The sequence below is a fragment of the Anser brachyrhynchus genome (assembly GCF_964034855.1).
Source record: "Anser brachyrhynchus genome assembly, chromosome: 1".
NCBI classification, from domain to species: domain Eukaryota; kingdom Metazoa; phylum Chordata; class Aves; order Anseriformes; family Anatidae; genus Anser; species Anser brachyrhynchus.
In genome coordinates this window covers 34,527,910-34,539,206 of record NC_137694.1, presented here as the reverse complement: position 1 = coordinate 34,539,206, position 11,297 = coordinate 34,527,910, and the positions used below count along the sequence as shown (strand labels likewise).

Here is an 11,297-nt window from a genome sequence, read left to right as displayed (position 1 = left end):
TTCTACTTGGTCTCTAGAAACAGAGGAGCATGTGGCTATAGTGGAATATGTGCATTCGTCATCAAAGACTAATCTCACTCCCCCTCAGGTCAGGAGACACATCTTGAATGTCATCAACAGGAAATGAATCAGATGCCATGTGCACTGTAAAGAAATAGAAGAAAAAAGACCATTAGAAAATTGTTGCCTCCTGAATTTATATTACCAGCCTGGTATGGTTCCACTTGTCGGGGGGGGGGGAGGGAGGGGACACACAACAGGGGAAGGGCACAGGAAACAGGACCAAAATCAGGAAATAAAAAATAAAAATAAAAAGTTTAAGATAAATCTCTCCACCCAAAACAGAAAAAAAAATGAGAAAAAATATTGAGCTTATTGGAATCGCTAAGTGTTCTGAAAGAACTCCAGGGCATCCAGTTATAGCACATACAGAGAAAAGTCCTGAGCATCTCATAAAGGTTCTGATACAGGTTAGATAAGTGGACAGCAATGTGGATTGAAAACCAGCTTAACAAATGGGTTCAAATGGTTGTGAGCACTAGCACAAAGTGCAGTTGGAGACAAGTCCCTAATGGTGTACAGCAAGGGTTGAGAATGGTGTCAGTACTGTTTAACCTCTTCATTAGTGAGCTGGATGATGGGAAAGACAGAGCACAACCTCAGCAAGTTTGCAGATGATGCAAAACTAAGGAGTGGCAGACACATGTGTGTGCTGCCATCCAGAGGGAGATGGAAAAGCTGGAGAACTGGGCAAACAGGACAAGGGAAACTAGCAAGTCCTGTACCTATGTAGAAATAACCCCAGGCACCAGTGCAGGCTGGGGGATGATCATCTGGAAAGCAGGTTGACAGAGAGCTCAAACTGGAAAGGTCATTCTGACCATGCCCTCAACTACTCTGGTTCTGTCTTCTGTTAGCCAGCATATACTGATCCAGATCAAAAGAAAACATATTTTTAATGGTTATTTTTGCTCTAGATCCAGCTCTTTACCTAGCCACACAGAAACCTTGTACAAGGAGAACAGCTTTGATAGACAAGTGGAATAAAAGGGGAGCAGGTGGGATAAGAAACTTATGCTGCATCTGAGTGACTATGTAATTACAGCTTGAATGTGCATGCCAATTGTCAGAGAAAGATTTTGCATGTCATCTGAAAAAAGTGTTATTTTTTACACAAATTATAATATGAAATTGTCTTTTGCTCAGAATTCTTGACAATGATTCTTACTGTAGTACTTCAGTTTGAGTTTTTTCACTAAAAAATGTTTGAAAATCTCTACAGTTTTTCTAAGAGAGAAAGACAAAAGACAAAAGTAAAATGTGCTCACTGTTCTCCTCTATAGACTGGAGACTATTTACTCAGATTTTAAAAAGTTAGCCAAGGGTTAGAGATATTTGACTTTGTGTCTCAGATTATTCACAGACTTTTTTGCATGATTTGAGGCCTTGTGGTTTAGAAAGGATTTATCTCACATAGATTTTGTTGTTTAAAAGTTTCCCAGTTCCAAAGCTTCTGAAGCTTCTGTATCAATGGGTGAATAACCAATGACTTTTCAGCAGATGCTGCAGTATCAACACTGGAAGAAATCTCCCATTACAGTACATGTACAGTAGGGCATCCCCAATGGCACCAACATTTAGGCATCCAAACTGTACTTCAGTGAGCTGATCAGCTGTCTTTCTGTCTCAACTCCACTTGCTCTGCTGACAAGAAGTTCAGTGCAGCTGCTCAGCCACAATACTTTTGTGTCATTTTGTACGCCCTTTGAAATTGCTCCTGTTCTGCAGCTATTCTACCAGAAAACATGGGTTTCCCATAGATCCTGTGTTTTATCTGCCAGCCCCACAGGAAAACCTAGGATATCTAAAGCAGTGTTGAAGAACTATGTTTAGACAAACATATCACTTCAGCTGGACAACAAATGCCCTGACAACACTTAGGGTTTCCAAGGTCTTGGTTCTGAATAGTCAATTTAATGATCTAAAAACTTTAAGTCTTGCAAGTACAGGGATGAAAACCAAGCTGTGGGCACTGGGCTGAAGGGTACCTACCCAGATTAAAGCCTGAAAAAGCCTTGTGTCCTCTGAGGTTGGCTGTTCCAGTAACACAGTGCCTGAGATCATGTCCTCCTTCACAGCACGCTTAGTTAGAGAAAACCTAAGCTTTGTTCCTACCTGAGCATAGCTCCTCAAAGTAGGAAATAATGCTAGGTATGACAACTTAGGAGATGACTAATTAAATATATATATATATATAAACAACATCTGATTTATCAGTAGATATTAATATTTCTAGCAACACTTATCTTTCAATCAGGCCAAAAGTTTAAAACCCAGCAAATTAACTACCATATATGTTATCCTGTATTTTATCCTGCCTATAATAAACTTTCGTATGTTATTGCCTCCTAAAAGCATCATTATATTAAGGATGGGAAAGAGAAAAACTTCATGGATAGGTTTGGAGCTCCAAGACTTTATGCTCTATGTGGTTTAATTGCTTTTTGAGAAGAGATTCAGTAAAATAATTCAATAATAAAAAGCTACAAAAACTGCAGCTACATTGTGTTAGTTTCAGCTCTAATAAAACACGGTATCTGAAGGGGCGATATTCAATTTTTTTGTTAGTATACACACTCTTGTTTTTCTGGTACAGCTACCCTTAGTGTTTTGGTTTTGGTCTAACTATAAGTGTGGAAAGATAAATTAAAAAAAAAAAACACAAGGAGAAGGAGAAGGAGAGGGAGATGGAGAGGAAGAGGGAGAAGGAGAAGAAGAAAAAGAAGAACAACAACAACAACAAAACACAAAGGAAAAAAAGAGAATGGCAAATCCTAATCACACGGGGTTACTAGCAATTCCATAAATCATTTTATCCAGTTTGATCTTGGTGGCATTCCCTGCAGAAATGGTGTCCTGGTCTGCATTCCTTTCACTCCCCGTAAAACAGAAAGAAAAGATGACTTCAGCTTAGACTTTGTTATCTTTTCTTCCTCACATGAACATTGGGTGAAGCAGTAACAAAGGTCTCTGAGAATTTTACCGCTATGTCCTTATTGTAGCACAACTGATTTCTCACCACTTTATTTCTCTATACAGAAATTTATCTCCAAGCCTATGCCTATCACACATACACCCAGAAAACCTCCTTTCCCCTAGCATAATCTCCATAGTGGCCTGCATTCACTGAGATGCCATAAGGTTTTCAGCACAATAGACAATTTAGGCTTTTATAGTACCAATCACTTGGCATCATTTCCTTTGAACTGAAGTATGGAGACGCTGAAATCATCTTTTTTGTTCTCTGCCTAACAGAACTTGTAACTCATACATATATACACATAGACACACAAACAGGGAGAGACAGAGAGAGAGAGTGAGCAAAGCTGAATCCAAAGCACCAAGCTTTGTGTCTTTTTTTTTCCAAACCACTTATCTGACAAAAGAGTTGTAGTTCTGGGGTCACTGGAAGAAGCTGTCAACCCATGTCTTGTTCTGTGACCACGTTCAATTTAAACTAAAGCAAAGATAAAATAGTTGATTTGAAGCAGAGGAAAAAAAAAAAAAAAGAAAAAAAAACAGTTTAACAGTTACTCAAAAGTTTCTCCTGGATGGAGTATTTAAGGAAAGAACTGCACTCCACTCTTGCCAGCTAGCAGCAGACTGTAATCTAATCTGCCAGAATACAAAAAGATTACAGATTTCTTGGATGTAGTTAGTTGCAGACATTAAAATACATCCAAATCAACCCTCCTGCAACAAAATCTGGGCAATCTACCTACTGTCTTATTGGGGAAGTGAGAGTAGGCAGCAAGGAGAAATTTTTCAAGGTGGCAAAGCACTGACTTGACCAGTTCCAAAACGATACAGGTGGTGTGTGTTGTGAGGTGGGGAGGAAGAGCAGACACCACGATCCATAGCCCACAAAGTATCTCCGGTTCTTCACTGAGACAAGTATGATCAGGAGTGGCTGCTCTAATCGCTGTGCATATCACCAAAGCTATTATAACAGTGAAAGGGCATGAGAATACGTTTTAATTTAGATCAAAGAGAGAAACTGGAAGGCTTGTCTGTGTTGTACAGATTGGATTACCAGACTGGGACAGGATTGCCAAACTGATACCAGAAGTAACCTCAGTCTTGCCTAAACAGAGCAAACGAGGGTTCATAATGCATTTGAGTTTATGTTTTGGGTTTAGTTCAAGACACATGGCTTGATCCTTGCAGATTTCCCAGAATAGAATGGGAAAATAAGATACATACTTCTTCAGCTTGTCTTGTTTCCAGAGCTGTTAAGTCAAAGACTTGATCAGAGCAAGCAACTATGTTGGGTTTTCACTGAAGACAACGATTTCCTGAATTTCTGCAGATCAAAACACAAATAAAAGAATATGGCATGAGATGGGACCATTCCAGTAAACAAGAAAAAAATACCATATGCTTATGAAAGGTCTAAAATACATTATAAAAATATGTTGGATCAAACAGTGGAGTATACTAACCCCAAATTAAGCATCTAAAAGTTAGATGTATATATTTATTTTAGTCATTGTGCACTCCCTGCCCACTGCATGAAGAGAAGTAAAAATCTCGAGTGTGTGATTCATCTGATTTTTGTCTAAAAAGTTTGAGGATTTATGCTCTGGAAGTTCCTGTTTCATTCAATTCTATGTAAAAGCTTTTCAGCATCTCACTCACCAATTTCAAATCAATTTTCACACAGGGTAACTTATCCAGTCCTAATCAGTCCCTGTGCATACAAGGGAAGCAGGAGGGGAATAGAAAACAGAAGGCAAATTTAAAAGTAGGTATCTCTTGTTTTGCAGTTCCTTGGATACAGAGGATTTTTGCACTACAGTTTTGCAGATCATTTCAAAAGCGCAAAACAAAACTGAACAGGTTCCCTCGTTCTTAATAGGCAGCACATCTGAAGGAAATGCTCAGAAGTTTCCATTTAAATACATTTGTGACTTCAGTAAGGTCTTGTGTTCATTTAAGCATCTCCCCAGAGGAAACCATATCTTTGCCAGAAGGTTTTGCTGAAATATTGAAGAACCCTAGTCAGCAATCTACACAAGGTAATAAAATGGCATCCCTTGTCATCAAATAAGTAGTGAAAGTTTTATTACAATATTGAGTTCAGCAAGTAAACCAAGCCTTACTTAATGCAATCCATAAAATTAATTAGGCACAACCTACCCCATACTGCTTAGTACACTCTTCACTGCAACAGTTAAGAAAACAAACTAACAAACAAACAAAAACTCTTCTGAGACAATTAAATAGATAAATATGAATTTGTGTCAGCTTAACATGTTTTATGATGTTTTTCCTCAAAATAGAAATACACTAACATTTAGCTTATCATTATTAATATCACAAGCAATATGAACATGAACACATAGGATATACTTAATTTATTTTGCTGCTCTTTGACTGCTGCTCAAACTTTTTGTACTACTTTGCATTGCATAATACTGTTTGGAATGTCGTAATGGAAACCTGTCTTTGTCCGTGCTCTCTGTAAACACTTAGCTAGCCCAGCAGATGGGAATGATGTGAAGTGATTTCAGTAGGTCCAGATCATCAGTGTGGTATATTAGCTTACTGGAATATTAGCTTACAAATATTTTACTACACAATGTCATATATACTTTGGCCTGATGAAGTCTTCCTCTCTCCCCTCCCATGAGTGAGATCTTAAATGATGTTTCAGCAAAATCACTTTTTTTTTCCCTTGGAGGGCAAAATATTGCCAAAAAATGTGACTTTCTGTTAAGCAACCTGAACTTGTCATTTGATGCTTTTTGGCTGGCCCTGGTTTATTTTACAGAATTAAACTCTTCAGACAGATTCATTTTCTCAAACGTATGAATGAAATAACTCATGGAAGGAGCAATGAAGGTTGAAAATCTGTCACACAAACTTCTACTTCATTTTTACATCTACTTAGGCTATGTATTTGAAGCACCCTTTGAGAAGTTATTCAGAAGTGATCCTCTGTGATTATTTCTGAAAATGTCTCAGTAGGCTTTACGTCATGTATAAAGCATATTGACAAAAGTCTTGCCTTAAAGATCAAATCCAAAGAAGGCAAAGAATATTTTCAAACAGCAAAGCTGGACAATGCCATCTGCATTATCACGGATAGTCCAAAAAAAGATGTTCCTTGCTGTTCCTTGAAGTTGCCAGGGGCTGCTGCAGACTGGCTCTCTGCATCAGGAGATGGCTACCACCCCACATCACCTTCCCAATTCCTATACTCCCATCCAAAGTAGTAACAAACACAGGTTGAGTACCATTTGAGGTGTCAGTCTTCCGTTGCATCTTTCTCTGAAGAAACACATGGGGAGACATTGTAGTAGCTTTGCAGAAGCTGTTTTGTAGTAGCTGTTCCAGAGGAAGGCTTGAAAAAGGTGTACATATGTCGCTCATGCTGTAACCAGGCAGTGTGGCAGATGGAAGGATGAAATGGAGATGGTCAGTGCAGGGGAAAGAGAGGTATTGCAAGTGCTGAGGAAGCCAAGAATGTGTCTGTTCATCACAGCTGTTAATGCTGGGCCACTTTGTCCATTCCACTCAAGTTACGACAGTTTTTGTTGCTTGTTCATAGGGGATAATTATTCACTGGCTAATTGATTTCCCTGCCAGTCGGAAATAAGTTGCACAGGCAATAGAAAACAGCATCATGCAAACAAGAAATGATCAGTCCCCCAGTTAAAAGTATAATTGCATGAAATTGTCCTAACATTACTTTTTAATATGCTGCCTAATTTAGGCAATATATCTTGATACACTAAATCCTTGATGAGTCACAAAATAGTATCCCTGCAAGAAACCTCTTAGAGGTTGCTAAGGATTGCATTGTTGAGGCTGGTGGAGCTATTTATGACACTTCCCAAATGAGCACCTCTAATATATTGTATAGTCTTTATTAAATTAACATCATATGCCTTGAGACTCCTATTTGATAATAATTTTTACTTGCCTTTTTAGAAGCAGTGGTTCTTAATAAATATGAAAGGCTGGAAAGACATAATAGAAGACATTTGCCAAGCCTAGAGAAACTTGAGCTCCTCCCAATGATATCACCAGGAATTCCGAGTGTACATCATGGTGAGGAACAGGACATGGTGACCTGATTGAAAGCTCACCTTTACGTCAGTAAGTTTGATGTGCTCATCTCTATGTCAGTAAGACATTACATTGCTAAAGAAAGCAAATTTCATATAGACTAAGCTAAAACTCAGAAGTGTTTATGAAATATGACAACACTCTGTTGCCAAAGGGTCTATACTCCTATCAAAACAATTTGAAGAAACTGATTCTAAAAAAAAAAAAAAAAAAAAAAAACAAAACCTATTTGTAGTTGTACAGTTGTGTATCCTATCCTGACCAAATGGTCTTCTCTATACCCAGTTTCAGTAGGAGAAATATAACTTGCCACTTCAATGGTATTTTGGAAGACTTCACTATTCCTACTTTAAAGTGTGAGACGAAAACAAAAAGCTATTTTCTGTACCAAAATGATAAGGAATGAGAGCTGTGAAAAAGCTGATCCAAATAAACATAAGAATTGTAAAGTTAAAGGCTCAATTTAGCACATATCTATATATAAGTATGCAAGAATTCTGTGTCATTACTGGTATGCTTAATGTTTGATCCATGTTGCAATAGATTAAAATGAGTCTTTCAGAATTTTCTCCTCTAATTTATTCCTGTATGTAATTTCTCTACACTCCAGAAAGTAATATAATATTGTAGCTTAAGTGGGTGAGTTCTTATTTTTGCAGAGTACATATTCCTCAAGTCAGCTTCTTTTCTGAGGGAAGTTCTTATAGCCAAGCCTACTTTGACATTTTCTGGAAATGTATACACACATGTAGCATTTAACTTTGGAGCTAGCACAGTAGAGTTCTCTCTCTTTTTTTTTTTTTCTTCACTTTGAAAATAATTTAAAGGGAAAACAATTGAATCCAGTAATGAACTAATTTAAAATCCAAAAACACCAGGGTTATATTTACTTAAAATCAGCCGGCCAAATAAGCGTGATTAATAACCAACATCTGCCCAGGAATTTGCTGACAGAGATTTCAGGCGTCCACTAGTGGGCAGCACTAATGCACCTAAAGCTGAAAGCACAAAACAAAAAAATGTCAGCAGTGGAAGAGAGAAAACATTTTTATTTTGTATATGGGTTTTGCATGTTTATCAACATTACAACTTATGTGAAAGGAAAGGAAGATGCACATCCTTTAGACGCAAAGATTAGATATGTTACTGTAGAGTATTATTCTATGAATTTAAGACATATTTTTATTACAGACCCACCAAAAAGGGAGAGGGTGATTTGTTTAAGTTGAAAAACATATCCTAGTCTGATGGAAACTATGTATATTATTTGAGGATTTCACTTAGGTTAGGTAAGGACAGGGTGTATATAACTATGATTCCATTTAGATAAATCTTGAAAAGTTACAAAGATCCTTTATGCACTGCACAGATAAAAACAAAAACAAAATCCTCACTGGTATCAGCATGCAGAAGGGAGAGCTTAAGTGAAAGCTGAATCTCAGTGATCTCAGTGTAAGAGCCTGGTTACCACCTGAGAGCTTCCTGCCTGCTTTCCACACTAGAAGTGTAAAGAGATGTCTTTGCATCCTAGAGGTGGCTGTATGTAGTACAATGTGCATCAGCATCTCTGAGAGCCTTACATTGATTCTTTTTTTGTTTCCCATTACCATTGTGGCTTGCTTGAAGAATTGTCTTCTTTATTTCTTTAAATTGCCTAATGTTCCTCTGGGAAAAAAAGAAAAAAGAGAAGAATGCTCATTTATATTTTATATAGATTAATCTCTTTGCACAGATCAAGTACTCAAGCAGATCTAGACAGTCTACAAGGCAAGCTGAATTTCTGCCCTGGCTGCCTGTCATCTGCACTGTAGGAGTGTCACGAACACCACAAACATCACTGAACACTTGGTCCAAAAGCAAAGTTGTCTTTTTTTTGCTAGTTGTGAATTTCTTCTCTTCAGAGCTGAGAGTAAAAAAAAAAAAAAAAAAAAAAAAAAATCAAACATCCTGTCAATGCTCATCATACATGCTCATCTTTATTCCTCTATTCAGGGCCTAGGGTACCCTGAATGCCAAAGTATGGCAGCTACCAGGGAAAGGAATATTTTACCTTGTTAATCCTATTTCTTGGACACTTCAAATGAAAACTGGAACTGTTGGACTGTATAAGAAGCAGCTGAAGCCCTTTCAGTGGCAGAACTGGTTAGAAATTCTCTAGGAATTCTCTTGTCTGAAAACATAGATATTAAGTTCTGTAAAGTTTACAAGGAGGTAGGTACCATTGCTGCCAGCAAAATCTAATACTCTTGACTCACACACAGCAAAGAACATACAAGTTCAAAACATTACGTCTTAATACAGTCAAGTGCCTAAATGTGGAAGACTAGATTTATTCATGTCCTAATGGAAATACCATCATTCATTTTCCTCTGCTGATGTTATTCCTTGTTGTGTAGCTAACCATTCACAGGATCAGGGACAAATCATCATTACAGTCTGATGTTATCTGTGAAGGGAATTAAAACCAGCTCTGACATGCTATTGAAGTCATACCGACTTTGGGCTGAGAAGATATGTATGCAAATGATAGCCAATGTAATGCGTCAAGACATTTGTGACCTTCTAGATAGAGAATGTAACTACTTGCATGGGTACTCTGAAATTAAGTTTTTAGCTATTGTATAACATACTGTTCTGCTTTTCTCTGTTTTAAATTAATTTCAATAACATATTTGTATAGTGCCCTGTTTTCATGTGAACCAAGAGATCGTTTAAAATTTACTGTCACATTATTTCTATAATACTTTCAGTTCTGTTTTTTTTTTTTTTTTTTTTTCTTTGAGCTGTTAACCACAATGTTTTGAAGGAGATAATATATAGGAGAAAATTTATCTTACATGTTGATTTTTTTTTTTTATTGTTAAACCAATTTTTTAGGACTGGAATAAATGGGGCTTGAAAATTAAATTGCTAAATCTAAATACAATTTGTTGAACAGTAACTTAAACCTTATTCTCAACTCTTTGAATTTTCCCTGTAAAGCCAACCTAATTCTTGTTAAAGGAAAATAGATCATTGTACATCAGAGGGAAATGTGTTCTGGGAAAACATTATTCATATTTTCATCATGTGTCCTACCATTACTTGGCCCATTAAAGGTGAAGAAAAAATATTTCATCATTCCATTTTTTTTCTGTAATACCATTCAGAAATAAGGCCTACAGTATCCTACTTTGTCTCAGAAAGGTAATTTTATTTTAAATTTGTTGTTGTTGTTACCCCACCACCACCCCCAGGTATTAGAAAATATTTTAGAGCAACAAATCATGTCAGAGGAAAAAAAAAAATCATAAAATTCTGTTGAAATTTTAGGTTGCATTCCAGTTGTCAGGTTCCTGAAGTACTGGAAAATGTAATAGCTTAAGTGAGGAGCTGTATAAGCTGAAATTAAAATTGCAGCTCATACCGGTCAGAAATAAAACTGATCTGCAGAAGGGATAACAAAGCTTGGGGAATATATATATATATATATATTTTTTTTTTTTTATAGGACCTAATCTTACCTCAAAGTAACACATAGAGATTTACACATTCACGTATGGTTTTTATACAGAACATTGGCTGACTCTGAAATGGAAATCCTTTCCAATGAAAAGCCAAAATATTTTACTGTCAAGTGAATGCATTTAAGTGGAGTAGTGTTTCTTTTTTCTAGAAAAGTTCCATTTTGTGAGAGGGAAAATGGCCCTTTGTCTGTCCCAGGCTAGCAACCTAACTGGTTTTCTTTTCTAGAAAACTCAACTGTCCACAACATACCAAATTGATAGAGTCCTACCAGTCTGGCCAAGAGGCACTAGAGCTCCCCATCCCTTCAACCACTCCCAGCTCCACCGACAAGGGGGCACTGAGTCTGTTCCTTCCTTCCCCTATGCTTCTTCAAAGACAACCTCACTGCTCCTTCTCCATCTCTGTCCTATTTTTTTCTTTTTATTTTTTCTCTTTGCTTGTCTTTTAGTGATTTCACAAAGCTAACAGATAAAAGTGGAAAAAAAATCATTTTGCAGATAGACTACAATTCTCAATCAGAAAATTATTCTGCATTTGAGAGAAGAAAAGATGGAGTTCTTTGAGAGGCATCCATAATAATCAGTTTCTTCCACAATTCTTTGATAAAGGACAGTTTTCAATAGATACTTTTCTAGGTAAAAAAGGATAAAAGCAGA

General features: G+C 37.0%; 1 long non-coding RNA gene across 2 annotated transcripts; it reads right to left on the bottom strand.

Moving 5' to 3' along the window:
* Positions 1 to 14: 14 nt before the first annotated feature.
* On the bottom strand, positions 15 to 7,551 carry LOC308189719. Of its 2 annotated transcripts, XR_013946538.1 has the most exons (3): positions 6,300 to 7,551; positions 4,264 to 4,363; positions 15 to 144 (listed from the first exon to the last, which is right to left on the bottom strand). It is a non-coding gene; the product is annotated as an uncharacterized lncRNA (long non-coding RNA). The 2 variants fall into 2 exon arrangements; XR_013946539.1 differs by lacking the exon at positions 15 to 144 and having other exon boundaries at positions 294 to 4,363.
* Positions 7,552 to 11,297: the final 3,746 nt, after the last annotated feature.